Source organism: Rhincodon typus, chromosome 18 (genome assembly GCF_021869965.1).
Source record: "Rhincodon typus isolate 14 chromosome 18, sRhiTyp1.1, whole genome shotgun sequence".
Taxonomy (NCBI): domain Eukaryota; kingdom Metazoa; phylum Chordata; class Chondrichthyes; order Orectolobiformes; family Rhincodontidae; genus Rhincodon; species Rhincodon typus.
Window position 1 is genome coordinate 49125648 of NC_063349.1, and position 22004 is coordinate 49147651.

Sequence of the window (22004 nt, forward strand, 5' to 3'; positions counted from 1 at the left end):
CCATGTCCAGCGTATATACCAACGTTCTCGTAGCTACAATCAGTTCTGAAGAAGGGTTACTAGACCCAAAGTGTTAACTCTGCTTTCTCTCCGTAGATGCTGCCAGACTTGCTGATTTTTTTTTCCTGGAATGAGCAAATTGCCTTGGGAGGAAAAGCTCAAAAGGTTATGCCTGTTATAAATCCTGAGGGAACTTGACTGGGTGGATGTTAAAAGGAAGTTTTCTCTTGTGAGAATCTAGAACTAAGGGTCATAGTTTAAAAAATAAAGGGTCACCCATTTAAGACAGAGATTCGGAAAATAATTCTCTCAAAGGGTTGCGAATGTTTGTGTTGTGAATCCCTTTCTCAAAGGCAGTGGATGCAAAATCTTTAAATATTTTTAAGGCAGAGGTGATAGATTCTTGATTACCAAGGGCTTGAAAGTTTATTAGGGCTGTATAGGAATGTAGAGTTGAGGTTAAAATCAGATCAGAAATTTTAACTGGGAATGAAATCTCAGGTCGGCAGGGATTACTAATGTGTCAAACACTCCCAGCCTTTATTTAAGGACCGACTGCTTTAAAACCTGTGCCACGGTTACAATATCAGAGAATCTAACCTGCCTCCCTTGACAATCTGTAGTCACAAGCAGTCTCGTACTCACTTCCTTACTCCCCAAGGTCTGTTCACCGATTCCAAGGTATAGTCTAGGAATGTGATGGAATACTCTTCATTTACCTTGATGAGTCTCGATCCAACAGCACTCAAGAAGCTCGAAACCATCTAGGACAAAACAGCTGGCTTGTTTGATACCATAACTACCATATAAACGTTCACTCCCTCCACCACCAATGCACACTGTGCACTATATATGTAGAAATTAAAGGTACTGCGACAACCAGTCGGCTAACTTTCTGAACCCATGACTGCTATCACCATGAGGGACAATGCACCAGATACATGGAAACACCACACCAGCAAGTTACCCTCCAAGCCACTTACCATCCTCACTTGGAACTGTATATTCTTTCCTTCACTGTTGCTGAGTCAAAATCCTAGACCTTCCTTCCTGATAGTGCTGTGGCTATTTCCTACAGCACATAAACTGCAGCAGTTCAAGAATGTGACTTGCCAATGCGTTTTGAAACCAATTAACAAGAGGCAGCAAGGGCTATGATAATGATGAGCAACCTGCCTCAAACAAGCACAAAGGACACTTGTGCATCTGCTGGCCGTGGAAGATTGGAGAGCCCAGAGCTGCCCAGTGGCACTTAGACCAGCAGTTGAACCATGTCTGAGGGATGAAGTTCAGCAGTACCTCAAAGGTGAGGTAGGACAAGCCGAGGGCAACGGTGCCCGAGATTTTCCTTGTACAATTCCAGGCTGTGAAACAACCCCATTTCTCAACACTTGATCAATGCCCACCATGCCTTCACCTGTCTAAGTTCTGGAATTTTCTCTCTCACCTCCCCACCTCTGTCCTCCTTCAGCGTGCTCCTTAATGTATATCTCTTGACCAATGTGGCTTAATATCTTCTTATCTGATACAATGCCAGTGGTTTATTTCTCTAAAGGACATTAATGATCCAGTTTTGTTTATAATATTAGGATTAATACATGAATTCCATTTCAATAGGAATTTGCCTTTGGAAACAATGCTAGAAACGAGAATTGGAACATCTATACACAGTTGCTGCAAAGGTCCTATAGTTTTGTTTCCAAATTTATTTTGCTTTTTTTAATTTACTAATAGGATGAGGGCATCGTTGGCTGGGCCACCATTTATTGCCCATCCCTAATTAGCCTGGAGAAGCTGGTGGTGAGCTGCCTTCTTGAACTGCAGCAATCCTTGGTGTGTAGGAACATCACAGTACTGTTAGGGAGGGAGTTCCAGGATTTAGACCCAGTCACATTGAAGGAATGGTGATATATTTCCAAATCAGGATGGTTTAGGGCTTGGAGGGGAACCTGAAGGTAATGGTTTCTGTTTAATTCTGTCCTTTTCCTTCCAGGTAATAACGGTCATGTGTTTGTAAGATACTATTGAAGCAGTCCTGTGAGTTACTGCAACAACGATCCTCTTAGGAAATTCATTAAAAAAAAATTATTTACTTTCATTATGTTAGTAAACATATGTTGGCAAATGCATTAATGGCAGTAGTGGGGCATATTAAAAAAGCATTGTATTAATCATGGCGACTTTAATCTTTGTATAGATTGGGAAAATTAAATTAGCATGGGTAGCCAATAGGAAGAAATCACAGATCCCAGTCAGGACAATTTCATAGAGCAATATATTGTGGATCCAACCAGGGATCAGGCTATTATGAATCTGGTAATGAATAATGATCTTCAGGCAAAACGTCTCCTAGGAAACAACAGCCATAACGTGGTAGAATTTTCATTCAGTTTGAGAATTAGAACCCTGGGTCAGAAGCAATTATGCTAAACTTAAATTAGGGCAATTATGAAGGACTAGGGTAGAGTTCACTGGAGTGCATTGGGAAAGGGGTTTACCAGAAAAGATAGTTAAAGAACAATGGCAGATGTTTAAAAAATAGTTTATAACTCACAATAAAGATATAATGTTTATGTGAGGGAGAAGGATTCTAGGAAGGGGATAGACAAATATCATGAACCAAGGAACTTAAGGATAGTATCAAATTGAAAGAAAAACTGTAACTAGTATTCACGGTAAGCCAAAGGATTGGGAACGTTTTAAAAAACAATAAAAGATGACCCAAAAAAAGAGGATACAATTGCCAAGTTTGTGGATGACACAAAAATAGGTGAGAAAGCCATAAGACCATAAGAAATAACAGGAGTAGACCGTTCAATAGGATCACGGTTGATCTGGCACTCCTCACATCCACTTTCCTGCCCTTTCCCCGTAACCCTTGATACTCCTTCTGGTGAGGATGACACAAAGAATCTACAAATAGGTTTAAGTGAGTGGGCGAAATCTTCGCAGATGGAATTTAGCGAAAATGTAAGTTGTAAGGAATAATAGAGGAGCTGAATATTACTTAAATTGAGAAAGACTGCAGAATGTTATAATATAAAGGGGGTTGAGAGTCCCCTTGCGTAATTCACAAAAAAACTGGCAAGTTCAGCGGGTAATAGAGAAGGCAAATGGAATGTAGGTCTTTATTTCAAAGGGAGTGGAGTAAAGATAGGGAAGTCTTGATAACATTAGATAAGGCACTAGTTATACCCAACTAGTTAACAATTTTGGTCCCTTTAGCTAAAGAAAGTTTCACAGACATTGGAGGCAGTTCAAAGAATGTTTACTGGGTTGATTCTGTGTATTGAGGGAATTTTTTATGAGGAAAAGTTGAGTAAGTTAGGCCTCTGCTAATTGGAGTTAAGAGGAATGAAATGAGACCATGTTGAAACATATAAGATTTTTAATGGGGTTGACAGGGTAGATGGGTAACCCTTGTGGAAAAGTCTAGAACCAGAGGGCATAATCTCGAGTAAGGGGTTGCCCAGTTCAGACAGAGATGAGGAGGAATTTCTTCTGTCAGGGGAAATTCTTTACCGCTGATAGCTGTTGAGTTTGGGTCATTAAGTAGTTTCAATATAAACAGATTTCTAATCAGTAAGGGAATTAAGAGTTATGAGAATAAGACAAGAAAGTGGAGTTAAGGAATTTCAGCTCAGCCATGATCTCATTGAGTAGCAGAGCAGACTTGATGGGCTGAATGGCTCCTATGTCCTTATACTATAAAGAAAGGTGGATAGTGTAATCAGTGCGTAGTACTGGAAATCAGATCAGCAAAAAGGATATTGTACATTATTAACTACGGATAGTGTGACATTCCACATTTTCCCTTCTCTTTTATTGCTGCTGTGAATACATTTAGAAACATGATTTTCCTATTAATACAAAGCCCCATCAAAAGAATAGTCTCTTAAGTGGACGGCAAAGCAAAAATTTATGGGACACAGCATCATAGTTGTCATAAAAGAAGTGCCAAGAACACAGATATCCATCTTTGGGACTAGATTGAAGGCACCAAACTCCAGAGCTCACACAAACAGCCTGGGAAAAGTTGGTGAACAGCCTGATATTTTCAGTAACATAAAACCAAACCATGTCAGAAAACTATTTAACTGCATTGACTTGTTAAGAGTGCCAGAGAGCAGGTCATGTCCAGCCATTCAGCTTGAGTAGATACTGACTCAACAAAGTTTGAACAGACCATTCTCTTTAAGCTGCTGATGGCTGTACCAGAGAAAGTGGCTAGGAGTGTGATGTTTACAGTAGTACTTGCTCTTTACAACAGCAACTTTCATTGATATAGCACCTTTAATTCGGTAAGATCTCCTATAGTGCTTCACAGGAGCTTTACAAAGCGGAAATTTGACACGAAGCCACATAAGGACATATTATGGCAAAGCAGAAAAGGCATGTTCAAAGATGTAAGTTTCAAGGACTGTCTTCAAGTAGGACAAAATGTGGCATGGGGGTGGAGAGGTTTTGGGCAGAAATTCCAGGCCCTCGGAACCTTAGCAGCTGAAGATACAGCCATTGATGGTAAAACAGTTAAAATTGGGGTTGGTCAAGTGGCCAGGATTAGTAGGGTGCATATACAATACAATACAATATACTACAATACATACAATACAACATCCTTTTATTGTCACATGTAGGAGTACAGTGAAAAACTTTTACAATATCTGCCTTCTTATGGTACAAGTACCTAGATACAATTCTTGGATACAACAGAAGAATAGAAGTAGTTGCTTAATTTAGCTTGGAGGCTTGTGGGGTTGGTGGAAATAAAAGAGATAGAGGCGGGACAGGTTCATGGATGGCTCTGAAAACACACATGTAAATTGTAAAATTGAAGCAAATTGTATATGATTTTTTTAGACATCAGCAATGGGATAGATATCTCTAATTAACCTGTCCAAAAATGTTAATACACACCAGTGGGACTTGAATCCAGACTTTCTGGGCTGGCGATGTGGACACGCCCACTGCACAACTACAGCTCAGATAGATACAGGATTTGTCGAGAAATTCAGCTTCATTGGGGATGGAAAATATGAAAAACATGAATGGCCTTCATGTTTAACACCGGGTCTGAAGTCAATTGAAAGGATAATAAGGCAGGATGCATCACAATGATTAATCCATTGACTCTCATTTTGTTCCCTCGCCTTCATTAAATAGTAGCAAATAGTGCAGAAGAGCTGAACATTTCTTTAGTGATTGTTTCAAACTTATTTGGAATTTACAGCACGGAAGCAGGCCATTCAGCCCAACTGACCCAGGATGGTGTTTATGCTCCACACAAGTCAGTGTCTATTCCATCTCACCCAACAGCATGGCCTTCTATTCCTTTTTTCTTCAAGTTTCTTCCTGGCTTCCTCTAAAATGGCTCAGTTCTATTGATGGTAAAAATGGACTATCAGTGTTCAACTCATCTGATTTTAATACCTATAACTTCTAATGGACTAGATTGGATTAAATAAAAAGGACGAATATTGACCTAAGATGTTTGGCCATAGATTGAGGCTGGTCCAGAAGAGTCATGGAATAAATAAAGCTGTCAACAGTGGAATTAGCATTTTAGCTAAAGGTCTTGAAACCAGGCAACTGAGTCAGCATCAAGTAATTTGCATTTGCTATTTTAATTGACATTTACATGATCATTTCACATGTTGACAAATGAAATACTCACCTGCCAGTTAGCCAGCTTAAAAAGGCAATAAAGCCAGACTTGGGAATATACAAATAAACCAAATTGCAGTAACTGTTTGTAAGCAACTGCGAAGAGAGAAGGAATGATGCACTCATAACTACAGAACTTGGAAGGCTCTTTTCTCTTCCCCTCAGTTCCTCTTCATCATCTTGAAAGTCAGCTCAAAGTGCTAAAGCAAATTGAGGAAATATCCACTCATTGAAAATTCAAACATATCCACAAATGTTTTCACTACTGAGATGCGAGTCAACAATTAAACAACAATGTTTTCAAACCTATTACCTCAATGAATCTATAGAATTTTGGCCTGGGTATCCTTTATTCTCCCTGACTTTACCAGTACCTCTCTCCTTTTTAAACGCATTACCCGTGCTTGGGTGTATTTGATGTTTCTTCTTAGTATTTTTCTTAGAGTCAGTAGGCAATCATTTTTCCAATCAAGAAAACCTTACATTTTGCTCCTTTATTTTGAGCTAGTCACCTACATTTTTCATGGATGTGTAATATAGCTGATGCTGAAAGAAATAAAAATATTTAGTGCCACTGACTAAGAAAGGGCTAAAAAGAGAGGAGCTGAATTAGATCTTTTCACCTGATGTTAACATATTCCTCTTAACCACTCCATGTGTTAGCACATTCCAAATTCCCAAGGATCCCTAGGGAAATAAATTTGTCCTGAATTCCCGTAGAATCATGGAATTGTTATAGCTCAGAAGACAGGTATCTGGCTCGTTGTGTCTGCACCAGCTGACATCAATCCCTATTGGATTTTATATCCATGACCATGGCCTTGGTCTTGGCCCACATGTGAAAAATTCTTCTCTACCTTTACCCAATAAAACACTTTCATATGTTGAAGACACCTATCTAACCCACTCCTCTTTTCAGTCTTCCAGTCTGTTGATCTTTTGTGAGAGATTGATCTCTCAGTTCAAGAATAGAATTCTTGTTCGGTTGTGGCCTTGTGTTTTTCTATTGAGTTGTAGAAATGAATGTTCACTGATTGGTAGATGTTTTGCCTTGAAAAATGAGCCGATTAATGATGATTGACAGTTAACTGCTAGGTTTTGTTCAAGGCAATGTCTGTACTAACATTGCTGGGTGAATTATATGTAGTGCATACAGACTGACTCTGATTGGTTGAGGCAGTGCCCTGACAAATAAAACAGTGGATGGTTGTCACCTATTTTGTTGGTTTGGAACAAGTGCATTGTCTGCACATGTTCATTCTGCCTACATAGAAGAGGGTCTGTAATCACTACTCGTTGTATATTGTGCAAACACATGAATGGCCCTAAAGTTGGTCTTGTACAGTGATCGGTTACTTCAGATTGTACTGGAAGACGAATTACAATCCACTTGACAATCAATCAGCACTCTTCTCTCATGCTTTATCAGGGGGAGGCAATGGTCCAGTGGTATTATTGCTGGACTGTTAATTCAGATACTCAGATAATGTTATGGGGACCCAAGTTCGAATCTGGCCATGGCAGATGGTAGAATTTGAATTCAATACATATCTGGAATTAAGAATCTAATGATAACCATGAATCCATTGTCAATTGTTGGGAAAAACCCATCTGGTTCACTACTATCCATTAGAGAAGGAAACTGCCATCCCTACCTGGTCTGGCCTACATGTGACTCCAGACTCACAGCAATGTGGGTTGACCCTGCACTGCCCGCTGGGTAATAAATGCTGCCTAGCCAGTGATGCCCTCATCCCGTGAATGAATCAAAACAAAGCGATGTTTTCCCTTATACTTCCATTTCATGCAAATTGCCCTGGTGAGTGCAACGTGTCTTTTTTTAGCACTAAAATTTTCTTTACTGCCAAACAACTAAAATGGTTCCATAACTTAAGATTGAAAAGACATAAAGGTAGGTTGGGCCAACAAAGATAAATTAATTTAACATATTGTAAAAGATAAAATCATTACTCGTGTCAAAAAATTTGCTTTCAGATAAACAGTTCCTTTTGAACCATCAATTACAATTATCGCACAGATTTTATCAATAAACACTAGCAATCATTACAGTTTGCAAGTTGGGGTTTAAAGTCATGACAACAATTATCAAGAAGACAAATAACTCCTAATTATATGGCTCCTCATCGCATTGTCAAGATATCCCAAACCACCTCACCAATAATTAATCACATTCAAACTACAACCGCTTACCATGGGAGAATTTGCATTTTTTGTTTTATGTCCTTTCAAAAATTCCAAAGTCACTTCCAAAAGAGTTGTTCTTTAAGTGGAAACACAATCTTCTTGGGATAAAAAGTCTGCACTTTTTCATTCCACAGAAACATCTGGATTCAATAAAAAGTTTACAAACGTTTGTGGCACTGTAATTTTTCTCATTCATGCAGTTTTGCAAAAAAACCACTGCTATTTTGTAGCAGGAGATGCATATTGTAATATGATCAACTGTCACAGCTTTGATATTTAGACACCAGAATTTTTTGCTTACTTAACAGGGAAGCCAAATGGACAATTGTATTTTCTTTTTTACAAAGGATAAAATCCAGATGAACTTTTTGGAAAAGTGTCCTGATAATAACAGAAAAGTATTGATACTACAATGGCTGAGATTGCTTCACTGTTCTAAGTATCCTCCATCAAAATAAAATATTTGTGCACATTCAGACACTGCCCAGCAACATACATGGAGAGGTCAACAGCTTGTGTTTACCTAGAGCCATGAATTTTGTAAACTGTGTCCATACATCAATTATATAAACATATCAATGAATAAAGTTAAGTCACGATAGTCCCAGAGAACAGCACTTTCATGAGAGAGAGAGAGATGACTGGTTGTGATTTAACCTGAGGGTCATCACACCTCAGGTGAGGAATAAGGTTGAGAAGGTGGGATCTTCGCAGTGATTTCAGCTAGTGTGGGAATTGAACTCAAGCTGCTGGCATCACTGTGCATCATGAAACAAACCAACTGAGCTAACCGACCCCTATTAATGAATTCATATTATACTTATATGTAAATTAATATATGTAACATATCACCGAGAACAGCACAAAAGCATCAAGTAGTTGTTATCACATGACTGAATGTTATGCTCCCCACAAAGGCAGGTTTGAAGATGGGAGTGCACATAAAATCTTTTGGGTGGCCTTCCCGTCACCAATGAACACATCCAAGTCTGTCAGAAATTTTTTGATGGGGGACAGAGGTGCCCTGAGGAAGACCATTCAGCCCGTGCACCTATTTAGGTTCTTACTTGGCCAATTGGTGCTGGGCAGGCCATGGAAATAGCAGGAGAGCTGAGTCAGGATCATTCCCATTGGTTTCACACTCTAAAGATAGAAACCATGCCCAATGGAAATCCCACTCCCACCTCCCCGCAATATCCCATCTCCACTTGGGGACCCAAAAGGCCATTCGGAGAGAACTGGCCTTTCTGCATTTCAGTTTTTTTTGCTTACCTGTCTGACTGCACCTGCATTTTAGGGAACCCCTTGGATCCTCGACCTGGCTCAGTGGCATCCACTTCTGATTGGGCCAGCAACATCAGAACGATGATTGAATGGTTGGATTGATTGGTTGGTAAACCAGGAGTGGCCAATGAGGATATGTATAGACTCAGCCTCTCCTTTCTCAAAAACAGCCAACAGTTCCACCATAAACCTCTTGCAGTCCATGGGACTGTTCGGGCTACATAACCTTGATTTTTGTCACCTCCTGCTCAGGAATACTCAGAATTGTGCATATGCATAAAACGTTCAGCTTCACCATACACCACTCCAGCCACCCAACATGAATCCAGATGTCCACCAAACCTAAGAGACAACTGTATCATGAAAAGCCTTGCATATTTTGCATGGCCCATTACACTAATAGTGGCTATTCAATGTATCTGTGTTTAGCTCAGAAAATATGCCAATAGTAAACAAACTCAGATGTTATATTTTTCTGACCATCACAAATATGCATTTTGAGTGTACAAATTCAGTGGAATGTGGATCTGCAGGAACTAAAAATTAACCATTTGAATTGATACAACTTCAATAAATTATATCATTTCCTCAGCGTGGTTCCAAGTGCTAAGTTTAATTCCAACATAGCTGAATATATAACTACACAAACCACCTATGAGATAAACAATACAATAATTAGAGGAAAATGTAAACTTGCAGATGAGGTCAGCCAATGCACTTAGCAATGTCTTTAAAATATACCACCATGCTAAAACCTAGTCCTTAACCAACTGTGCGGTTGGTAGTCTTAATATTTATTAATATATGCTTTCGGTGCAAATCCTTTCCGTGAAACACTTAGGGATATTCTACCATGAGGAAACGAAGGGCGTTACAGGATTTTGATGGAGTGACAGTGAAGGAAAGTTTCATCAGGATTGGGTGTTGCTTGGAAGGAAGCTGGCAAATGGTGGTGATGCCATCTGCTGCCTTTCTCCTTCTAGATTGTTGAGGTGACGAGTTTGAGGGGCATTGTTGGCGGAGCCTTGGTGAGTTGCTCGAGTGCTTATCGTCAATAGCACACAATGCTGCAAATGTATGTGTGTGTGTGTGGTGGAGGATTGAGTAATTAGGAGATGGATTGGGTGCCAATCTCATGGACTGTTATTGTTGAACTTCTTGAGTGTTATTGAAACTACCCCTGTCCAGGCAAGTGGAGATTCTTAATAAGCAACACATTTATAGACTCTCCATTCAAATCTTTGTCATTTTCTCAATAACCAATTTGGAACTTTATTGCTATTAGTACAAAAAGTTTAGTGGGTCCCTCTCATCTACTCTATTAGTGATGATTTGGAACCACTAACCAAAACAAAGTGGGACAGACTAATTCTCTGTTGTTTTTAGAAACATACTGCATTGGATTTTTAGCAACCTTCTCTTGTAGTTTGCTTTTTATAGTAAAAGTCTCTTTCACTTCACATTTTAAAAGCTCTTTTGGCTCGTGGGCAAAAGACGAGAGCAGCAGATGTGTCATTGCATGCGAACAGAAGAGTCAGGAGGCAGAATCTTACAGGGGTCTGAGTGACGAGGGCTATGGGAATATTTGTGGCAGGATCAAACAAGATGTCCAGTGAGGACTATCAACACAACTTGCTCCATCTTTCATGCATTTGCCGAGGCAAGTTTCTTGCTAGGCATTAGATAGTTGCCAATTAAGAAGGATCGTTGCTTGTTAAATGTCTTATTAGTGCAACAACCTATCCTATTGATGCTCAGCCCCCTAACTTAATAAAACATGTTGAACAAATAAACATCAAGAAGTCTCGACCTAAAAGTCAGAGTGGGTATCTTGTGACTTTATCTTGTTGCTGCCGGTGAGAAACCTTCATGTTGTTCAGGGCAAACAGCATTTCAGGGGCATGATGTACAGGCAGTAACTGCATATGGCCCTCCCGTTCATTGCTGCACATCAGTACAAAGCCCCTGATTACCAACACCTAAGGGTCCTTCCCCCTCTGGGGCTGACAGGTATCTGGTCTCTGTCAGCCCTCCACCTGAGTGCCAGTGACCTGGCGCATTTCTTCCAGCTGTGGAGCTGTCACAGTGAGGTACCCACCAGACTGTGTGCCCAAACATTCTCAGGATAACGTTCCTGCCGAGGTGTCAGTTTCTGAGTGGGTGAGGGGCGATGTTGCAGGTAACAGTGAGAGTGACAGAGCATGAGCCTTGGTGGGAGGTGGGTGCAGTAGCTTTGATAGAGTGAGTGTGAGGTAGGAGAGAGAGACAGTATGGGGCAATTATCCTGGCGAAGCAGAGAAGGCCATTGACCTTCACATTGCACTGCTGCCTCTTCCACCTCGAATTGGCAGTGACTCAGGGGGTGACCTCAGACAGGGCTGCTAGGGTCTAGTAGTATGGCCTCCTCTTCCAGTCCACTTGGAAGGCAACTTCTCTTCTTTGCAATATCCCTTCCAGCCCAACCTCCAGGTGCTGGTCAGAGAATCGGGATGCTTCCAACACGTTCAGAAAAATATCCTTGACTGAGCAGGGCAGTTTCAGAATGTCCATACTTGCCAGCCTTTTAAGAAAGTGCGAATGCCAGGCATAACAGTCTTTTGGCAGATATCTGCTGAGTTGTTCCAGAAACAGCACATGGTAAGATGGGGATAGAATTGGACTTGAGGGACACCATAGCTGCAGGATAGGTAGTTAAAGAGGCATAAAAACAAAGTTGCTGGAAAAGCTCAGCAGGTCTGGCAGCGTCTGTGAAGGGAAAAACAGAGTTAATGTTTCAGGTCCAGTGACCCTTCCTCAGAAGAGGAAGGGTCTGAGAAAGGGTCACCAGACCCGAAACATTAACTCTGTTTTTCCCTTCATAGATGCTGCCCGACCTGCTGAGCTTTTCCAGCAACTTCTGTTTTTGTTCTTGGGTCACAGCATCCATAGTTTTTTCCGTTTTTATTTAGTTAAAGAGGCATGTTTGGTAAGGGTCTCAAAGTGAGAATCCCTCCCAAAACCTCAACGCCACTTACACTGAGCCAAAAAGAATACAAGATTCTGTCCAGTGATAGTGAGAACTGCCGATGCTGGAGTCAGAGATAACACAGTGTAGAGCTGGAGGAGCACAGCAGGCCGGGCAGCATCAGAGGAGCAGGAAAATTGACATTTCGGGTCAGGTCCAGATGTTTTGCTATAAGTCAGCTAGATGTGCTGGACTGTACCGATTATGCTGCTATGGTAGAGAACCAGAGAATATTTCATCAAGCTAACCAGCCAAGGATATGTGAATCGGAGTAACAGACAGACATTAATCTGTCACCTTCTGATTGCAGAAAACACCATCACTTGCAAATCCAACCAAATGACCACAAATATTACAACAGAAGCATGTATGTCTAACTGAACATTTGTGGAAACCCGAGGAGAAAATGGCCGAAGAAATCTACTGCAATGTTGGAAATGTGAAATGAAAGCAGGAAATGCTAGAAATACTCAATGGGTCTGGCAACATTTGAACCCAGAGTTTTGTCATTCTCGTGGTGTCATGTTCCTCCATATTGAGGCCCCTTGATGATTGCCTCTGGACTGCCCACCCCTCCCAGAGGAACTACCAAGGCCCAGAGCTTCCTGCCCTTGGATTGGGTCTACATCATTGAGAGACTGCCTGCCCTTCTCAATTGGATGAGGAGCATGGTGGCAACGCATTTCCAGGCTGCTGTTGTACATGGGTCTGAAAGGGTTAATATCTAGAAGCATGTGATTAGCACCACTCGCTGTGACGATGGAGAAGCATAGAGTCAGGCTGAGACAGTGGAGAGATATCAGAGGTTTCTCTCATGAACAGCACCAATGATAGAAGAGTTTTCCCAGAGTTGAAATGTCTAATACTAGGGGACATGCATTTAAGCTGACAGGGAAAAGGTTCAAAGTAGATGTGAGGGGTAGGTTTTTTTACAGAGTGGTAGGAGTCTGGAATGTGCTACCATTGAATAAGATCATGGCTGATCTGTGGCCTAACTTCAAATATCTGCCTTTGGCCTGTCCCTTAATACCTTTGCTTACCAAAAATGTATCTATCACAGATTTATGGGGGAGGGATGGTGGTGGAGGCAGGTACAATAAGGGTGTTTAACGGACTTTTAGATAAGCACATGAAAATGCAAGGAATGGAGGCATATAGACCAAGGGCAGGCAGAAGGGATTAGTTTAATTTGGTGTCATGTTCAGCACAACATTGTGGGCCAAAGAGCCCATTCCTCTGCTGTACTGTTCTATGCTCTATGTTCCAAGTACTCTTGTAACCTGTATAAAGTTCACAGCAATGCAATGACCTTATCATTTACTTGGACCAATGCTTGAGGTCTCAACGAATTAGACTGAAGATTAATTAATTAATTAATTAGATTGCCTCATCCTCAACAAACCACAACAGACCTCTCTGGAAACATTTGTCAGCCAGTCTAACTTTTAGAAGTCACATGACATCAGGTTATAGTCCAACAGGTTTATTAGAAACCACAAGCTTGTGGAGTGTTGCCCTTTTGTCAGGTGGAGTGGAAGGAAACATGCAGGCACAGAATTTATAGGTGGAGAGATCAATGCAAGATAGTTCTAGAGAATTAAGAGTGTCAAAAGATAGTACAAATGGTGTAAGCGGAATGTCAAAAAGTTGAATAACAAGTCTCTGCAGGTGATCAAAAGTTTCAAATGGTGTCAATAGTTGAATAGCAAGTGAAAGGATGACCCATGATCCGATGAATTGTGGCAGAGAGATTATTACAAAAAATAGAAAACAAGACGATCTTAGAGACAAACCAAATGGCTGGAATGACATGATAGGTATAAGAATTTCATGATGAAGGTCTAACCAAAGCAACAAAGCAATCCAAAACTGTACAAATTAATTAAGGTAGAGAGATAATAACAAGTTATCAAGATGGTAGTGTCAAAACAGGACAGTAAGAAAGATTTTACAGATACAGATAAGTGTACAGTGCGGTGGGGTTACATGTAGCATGACATGAACTCAAGATCACAGTCGAGGCCATCTTCACAGGTACGGAACTTGGCTATCAGTTTCTGCTCGATGACTCTGCGTTGTTGTGTATCTCAAAGTCACAGTTTTGGCATATCCAGCTTCAGGACTCCTCTCTCCACTTGATCCAGAAAATTTCTGCTCAACATTTCAAATCAATGACCTTTGTCAGAATTGGGAAATTAATCAGGTACCAAGAGAAGGAAAGAGAGAGGCAAAACACAGAAACATAGGAACAGGAGTGGGCCATTCAGCCCCTCTAGCCTGTTCCGCCATTCAATGACACCATGGCTGATCTGTGACCTAACTCCATGTACATGCCTTTGGCCCATATCCCTTAATACCATTGCTTGACAAAAATATCTCTATCACAGATTTACGGGAAGGTCTACGAAAGGGTGTAGGGCAAGAGAAATTAGATGCCAAAAGACAGGCAGGTGCAAGACAAAAGAAGGTGAGAATGGGGCAAGTAAAGAAACAAAAGATGGGTCTGGAGGAGGTGTGAATGGAAATAACTGCCTCATCACCAGCAGCTGATAAAATGGGGACAGGGCTATCTAAAATGGTGAAATCAATGTGAAACTCAGAAGCATTGATATGCCTGTTTGAAAGCTGATGTGCTGGTCCTCGATCACCTGGTAAACTTTATTAGAACAGTGCAGAAAGCCAAGGGTGCAGAGAGGTCAGAGCGCGGAGCAGAGAATTAAAATTACAAACAACTGCAAACTCAGGACTATATCCACAAACTGAATATTGGTATCCTGCAAAGCGAGCCTGTGTTTGGTTCCCCCCAAGTGGGATGAGCTTTCTGAACAGTGAGTACAGTATGTTAAAACAACGGCAGTACAAGAAAATCGTTCATAGCCATTTGGAACAGGAAAGGAAAAAGGCAAACTGGCATGTGAAGGTGACCTATGAAGGTAGGGAGTGGTGAACAAAGAGTGGAGGAGAGAATGGCAAGAAGATTGCAAGAAGAGAAAATGAAGCAAGGACCATTTCAACAACATTTTAAATCCTCCAGGTGAAATTGTACCCAAATGGTCAGATCAATACATAAGGCCCAGACATGTTCAGAACAAATATGAATGTTCATATTTAGAATTTAACAAGCTGGGTTTAATTAATCAGATCAAAAATACATAATCTTTGGCATATTAATTCACAGGGATTTACTGTAATTATGTTTGCTAATTCAGCAGCATATTCAGACCCTATATAATGGAGAACACAAGCATTCAGCATTGAAATCCTTGATTTAAAAGGTGAGAAATCTTATGAACTGTTAGTTCATTATAAATCTGAAATGATGTGTCATAATGTAAAACAAATTAGATGCACTGGAAAGTGTTCACAGACAAGGCAGAAGGATAGAGCAAGATGTTAAATCATTGAACCGTGAAGAAGAGAAAAGGCATTGAATAGGATCCTTTGGAGAGAAGATAAATTGGAGGATGCTGAGTCCCACATTGAAAAGTCATGAAAAGATTATAAAAACTAAAGTTACATTGATCAGCTATTCTCCACTGACAGCTGGGATTCACCCTGTTTCAGACCAGAGGGTAACAAAAAATTTAGCACCCTTCTCAAAAAAATATCATAAATAAACATTTTGTTGGTGAGGGTTCAAAATAGCTTTCAAAAATTAAATACATACCATGGTCAATCTCTGAATTCTAAATGACTGGACTGAACCTCAAATGGTTAAATATTGATGGCATTCTGTCCTCTGCATCCCAGCAAAACAATCAGCTGGAAACTAAAACTGCCCAGGTATAATCTTGAAATGAAAGCAAATAACTGCAGTTGTCAGAGATCTGGAATAAAAACGGGACAAACTCAATAGATCTGCAGCATCTGTGGAAAGAAAAGCAGAGTTAACATGACGAATCTGATAGAACTCTTCTTCAGAACAGAAGTTAAACAGGATTCACCTGGAGCCTGAGACCTTGTGCAAATTGGGAACCAATGATGAAGATGCAAATGAGGGGATAGACTCTGGATTCTGACAATGCACCTGAAATGAATCAAAAACGTCATTATAATCCATTCCTTAAGATCATTCATAATGGGCTACTCCCTAAGGTCAGAACTAAAGCAAAATACTGCAGATGCTGGAGATATAAAATAAAATCAGAAAGTGCTCGAGAAGCTCAACAGGTCTAACTTATGATGTTGAGTTCAATATGACTTTTCTTCCGAACCAAGGAAAGAAACTATGTCAAGTGAGAACTTAGTTAGTGTCTCCCTATGTGTAAATTTCTCAGGTTCTCATATCACTTGTTATAGCAGCACAGTGTGAGTTTTGCAATAACTCAGATAGTGTTTTGTCCTCAAGGTTTAACTTGCCTCAAAAGTTAATGGACCATGTTTAGGACTTTTACCTCTTGTCCATCGTAATCTTGTGATTACTTTCTTTCCTCACATTTCAGTCCTGTGTCCCCTAGTTCACTCATAGAGTCATTGAGTCATAGAGCACAGAAACAGATCCTTTGGGCCAACCAGACCATGCTGACCGTAATCCCAAACTAAACTAGTCCCACCTGCCTATGCTTGGCACATGTTCCTCCAAACATTTCTTATTCATCGACTTACGCAAATGTCTTTTCAACGCTGTAACTGTACCCGCACCAAACGCTTTGTCTGGAAGTTCATTCCACACATGAACCACTCTCTGTGTAAAGAAGTTGCTCCTTATGTCCTTCTTAAATCTTTCTCCTCTCGCCTTAAAAATATGCCCCCAGTCACTCCTTCTTTAATGCTGCATTATGCCCCTATCTCCGTATCAGGGGTAGATGAGAATGTGCAAATCGGAACACCAGTACATCAGCCAAGATCTCATTGAATGATGGAGCATGTTTGAAGAGCAGGATGGCCTACTTCTGCTCATAGGTTTGTATTATCCCCTTTACACCAGCCTCTTCCTGTTTCTCATTAATATTAATCTGCTAAGCCTTTCCTTGTCTTCTTACATATTTCCAACTGACTGTCTCACAAGCAGAACCTCTGAGCATATTTATTATTTGTGCCTTTGTACATTGCTTTCACATTGAGCATGTAAGAGTGTTATAAATTAATGGCACTAATGCCATTTCTGGAAGGGCTTTGCAGTATCAGACTGAGAAATTGGACACTGAATGTGGGTACAGATTAAACATTACATGATTAATGAAGTAATTTTGGTGGATAATGGATTGTTCTACTTATTAGTTGATCCCAAGCCATATCCAGTTCTGGTGAACTTAATAACAGGGTTCTTGGATAACAGTGACAGGAAAAGACAGAGTCAGGAAAAGGGAAATCGTGCTTGACAAATCTGCTAGAATTTTTTGATATGTAACTAGTAGAACGAATAAAGGGGACCAGTGAAGGTGGTTTACTTTGACTTTCAGAAGGCATATAAGAGAGGAGCATGTAAAATTAAAGCACATGGAATTGGGGTAGTTTACTGACTTGGGTAGAGAACTGGTTGGCAGACAGGAAACAGAACATTTGAATAAATGTGTCTTTTTCTGAGTGGCAGGCAGTAACAAGTGAGGTACCAGAGGGATCAGTGCTTGGACCCCAGCTATTCACAATCTACATTCATGATTTAGATGAGAGAACTAAATGTAATATCTTCAAGTTTACAGACATCACAAAGCTGGGTGGGAAGGAGAGCTGTGAGGATGGTGCAGAGATGCCTCAGTGTGATTTGGACAAGTTGAGTAAGTGTGCAACTGCATGGCAGATGCAGTGTAATTGGATAAATGTGAGATTAACCACTTTGGTCGCAAAAAACAGGAAGGCAAATTATTACCTGAATGGCAACAGTTTGGGAAAAAGGGAGATGCAACGGGACCTGGGTTTTCTTGTACACCAGTCACTGAAAGTAAGCACGCAGGTGTAGCAGGCTGTGAAGAAAGTAAATGGAATGTTGGCCTTCATAGTGAGAGGATTTGAGAATGGGAACTGTGGTTCCTTGCTGCAATTGCAAAAGGGCAGTGGTGATGAGACCAGATCTCACGTATTGTGTGCTGTTTTGGTCTTCTTAAATGAAGAAGGATATTCTGGCTATGGAGTGGAACAAGGTTTACCAGATTAATTCCTGGGATGGCAGGACTGATGTCTGAAGAGAGACTGGATTGATTAAGTCTAAATTCACAGGAGTTTAGAAGGATGATTGAGGATTTCATAGAAACCTAGAAAATTCTAACAAGACTAGACAGGGTCAACACAGGAAAGATCTTTCCAATGACTGGGGATTCCAGAACCAGGCGTTACGATCTAAGGATATGGGATTGGCCATCTAGGACAGAGATGAGGATAAATTTCTTTACCTAGAGAGCGGTGAGCCTAAATATTTTCAGCAAGGGATAGATGTAGTTCTTAGGGATAAAGAGATCAAAGGCATAGGGAGAAAGCAGAAACAGGGTACTGAGTTGGATGATCAGCCATGATAATATTAGATGGTACAGCAGTCTCAAGTCTCCTTCTTGTAATTGCTATGTTTCTATGAATCTGGGGAATGCCTCTCATGTTTAAAGGGGAGAGTGAAATGTCATTTTGCTGTAAGGTATCAGTTCTCCTAGTGTCCCAGAGGGGAGGCAAAGACCTAATGATATTATTGCTGGACTGTTAATCCAGAGACCCAGCTAATGTTCTAGGTGTCCTTGTTCAAATTCTGCTGTGGCAGGTATTGGAACTTGAATGCAATAAAACATCTGGAATTAAGAGCCTAAAGATATCCATGAATCCATTGTCAATTGTCAGGAAAAACCTATCTGGTTTGCTAATGCCCTTTAGGGAAGGAAACAACCATCCTTACTTGGTCAGGCTAACATGTGACTGCAGACCCACAACAATGAAGTTGGGCAATAAATGCTGGTCTAACCAGCAACGCCCTCATGCTGTGAATGAATTTTTAAAAAGTTTGCTTACCACTCCGAAACCTAGTCCTTATGGGAAAATATTGTAGAATTTGAGCAGGTTAAAATAACCATACCTCATAAAAATACAAGAAAGGAACAAGAGGCTACTTGGCCCATCAGGGGGCTCTGCTATGCAACAAGGTCATGGTTGATCTGATTTTAACCTTGTAGTGATTGGAAACAGGTTGACCTCATTGACTATGACATCTTATCAAGATCTTACATGTTCTAATTAAATCACCTCCAACTCTTTTAAACTGCAGAGTGTACTAGCTTAGACCGTCTAGTCTTTCCTCTTAAGTCACTCCACTTGTTCCCTGTATCAGTCTAATAAATTTTCTCTGAACTGCTTCCAATGCATTAACATCATTCCATAAGTACGGTGGCCAGTACTGTACACAGTACTCCAGATGTGGTCTCACCAATGCCCTGTTTAACGGAAGCATAACCACGCTACTCTTGCAATCAGTTCCCATCACTATAAACTATAACATTTTATTAGCTTTCCAGATTACTTGCTGTACTTGTATACTAACCTTCTGTGATTCATGCACAGGGGGCACCCAGATCTCTCTGCATCTCAGAGCTCTGCAACTTCTCATCATTTAGAAAATAATCTTTCTGTTAAAACACTGCCTCATCATGCTCCTTGTGCCCGTTCACCTAACTTATCCACCTATCTCTTGCTTTGTGAATGGGGGGGAAGCAAAAGTAAAATAAATTCCTACAATTTTGGAGCAGTCAAAACATCACTGAGCAGGATGTGAGAGAGGCAGTCTGTCTCTCAATCTGATGGCACCTAAATATTAATGAGTACTAACCTGTCCTTTACATTGCAAATGATCCTTCTTCTTCAAAGTTCCATATCTTGTCTCGTAATATTCCTCACTGGTACTTTTTCATCCTATGATTAAGATCTGCAACTGCAATTGCCTTAATTTATATGTCTGTCTTAGACACACCTCCCTCATTTATAAACTTATTACCTGTATTTGTGTGCCTTCAATGTTGTGTTTTTATTATTTTGGGGAGGGCTGGTGGTAAATATCCATCCCCTTTCCCTCCAGAAAACCTTTGAACATCTCCTTCATTTCTGATCTGGCTAAATACGTTTAATATACGTGTGACATCTATGTATTAAAAGGATACTATTCAGCTAGAGAGCGTTCAGAATAAAATTATCAGGATGTTACTGGCCATGGAAGGTTTGAGTTATAAAGAAAGGCTGGGTAGGCTGGCACTTTTCCCACTGGAACTTTGGAGGTTGAGAGGTGACCTTATAGAGTTTTATAAAATCATGAGTGGTATATAGAATCCCTACAGTGTGGAAACATGCCCTTCAGCCCAACGAGTCCACACTGACCCTTGGAGCATCCCACCCAGACCCATCCTGCTATAACCCACCTAAGCCACACATCCCTGAACACTACAGGCAATTTAGCATGGCCAATCCACCTAGCCTGCACATATTTGGACTGTGGGAGGAAACCAGAGCAAACCCATGTAGACACAGGGAGAATGTGCAAACTCCACATAGACAGTCACTCAAGGGTGGAATCAAACCCAGGCCCCTGGTGCTGTGAAGCAGCAGTGCTAACCACTGAGCCACTGTGCCACACTGTATAGATAGGATTAATGGTAGGTGTCTTTTCATGAGGATGGGGGATGTCAAGACTAGGGGGCATATTTTTAAGGTGAGAGGAGGGAGATTTAAAAAAGACATGAGGGGTAATTTTTTTATACAGAGACTGGTTCACATGTGGAATGAACTTTCTGAGGAAGTGGTGGATGCGAGCACAGTTACAATGTTTGAAAGATACTTAGAAAAGTACATGAAGAGGAGAGGTTTGGATGGATATGGGCCAGGAGCAGGCAGTTTGGTTTGGGATTATGTTCAGCATGGATTGGTTGGACTGGTGTTTTGTTTCTGTGCTGTACGACTCTATGACTATGACTCTATAAGCACTTCTTGTAACCAACCGGGAATAAAAGAATGAGGGGAGTCATGAGACCAACACACATGATCATAACAACATGACACAAATGCGCACTAACTGTTGTTATTACCCGTGTTTACAGAAACAGGACCTTCCCAACTGACAGTGACATCCTCATCAACGTATATTAACAACAAGAATGCCATCCTTCTAAGCTTCCATTTATTTCTGTAATTCCATGTACACCCTACCATTTCCTTCCACATTCATTTAAATTTATTTTCCTAATTGACCCTTCTCATCCCTTCTTGAATTTCAATGTAATTTTGAAACTTCATTTACAGATTTTAAATTGGTTTCCAGTCATCCATCACTATCAGTTTCTCTCTTTTCTATTGCCTGGTCACAAAGCAACAGATATTCTCCTGTGGCCAGTTTTATTTCAAAGATGCACAGGGCATGCTTCCCTAACCTGTATCCAGCACCAGTTTAGCTATAGATTTCAAGGTGACATTAAGAGTACTCTTTACAATGTGCTTTTGCATAATTTGAAAGGCTTTCAGAACAGTTGCTGAATCTATAATAAAAGGGGCTCATTCCTATGGAATCTCAAAGCATTGAATTTTTTTGTCCCTGTCTTAGCCACTGTGCAGATGACAATGATTGCAAGAACAATGAAGACCAAACACTTTGATATTTAATTGCAGAAAATCTTTTAATTAAAACTAGACACAACACAGGAAAACATTGTTTATAATTGTTGTGATGTTAATATTGGATAAGTTATTCCTACAGTAAAGCCTGGCTTGATAATGTGTAACTTTGCTTTTTGTTTAACTGTGGGGGTCAGTAATTGTACATATTTACAAAAGTATGACAGGGTACAGGGGAGTCCGAGACCAGGCCGGTGCAGGAGGTGAGTTCAAGACCAGGCCAGTGCGGGAGGTGAGTCCGAGACCAGGCCAGTGCGGGAGGTGAGTCCAAGACCAG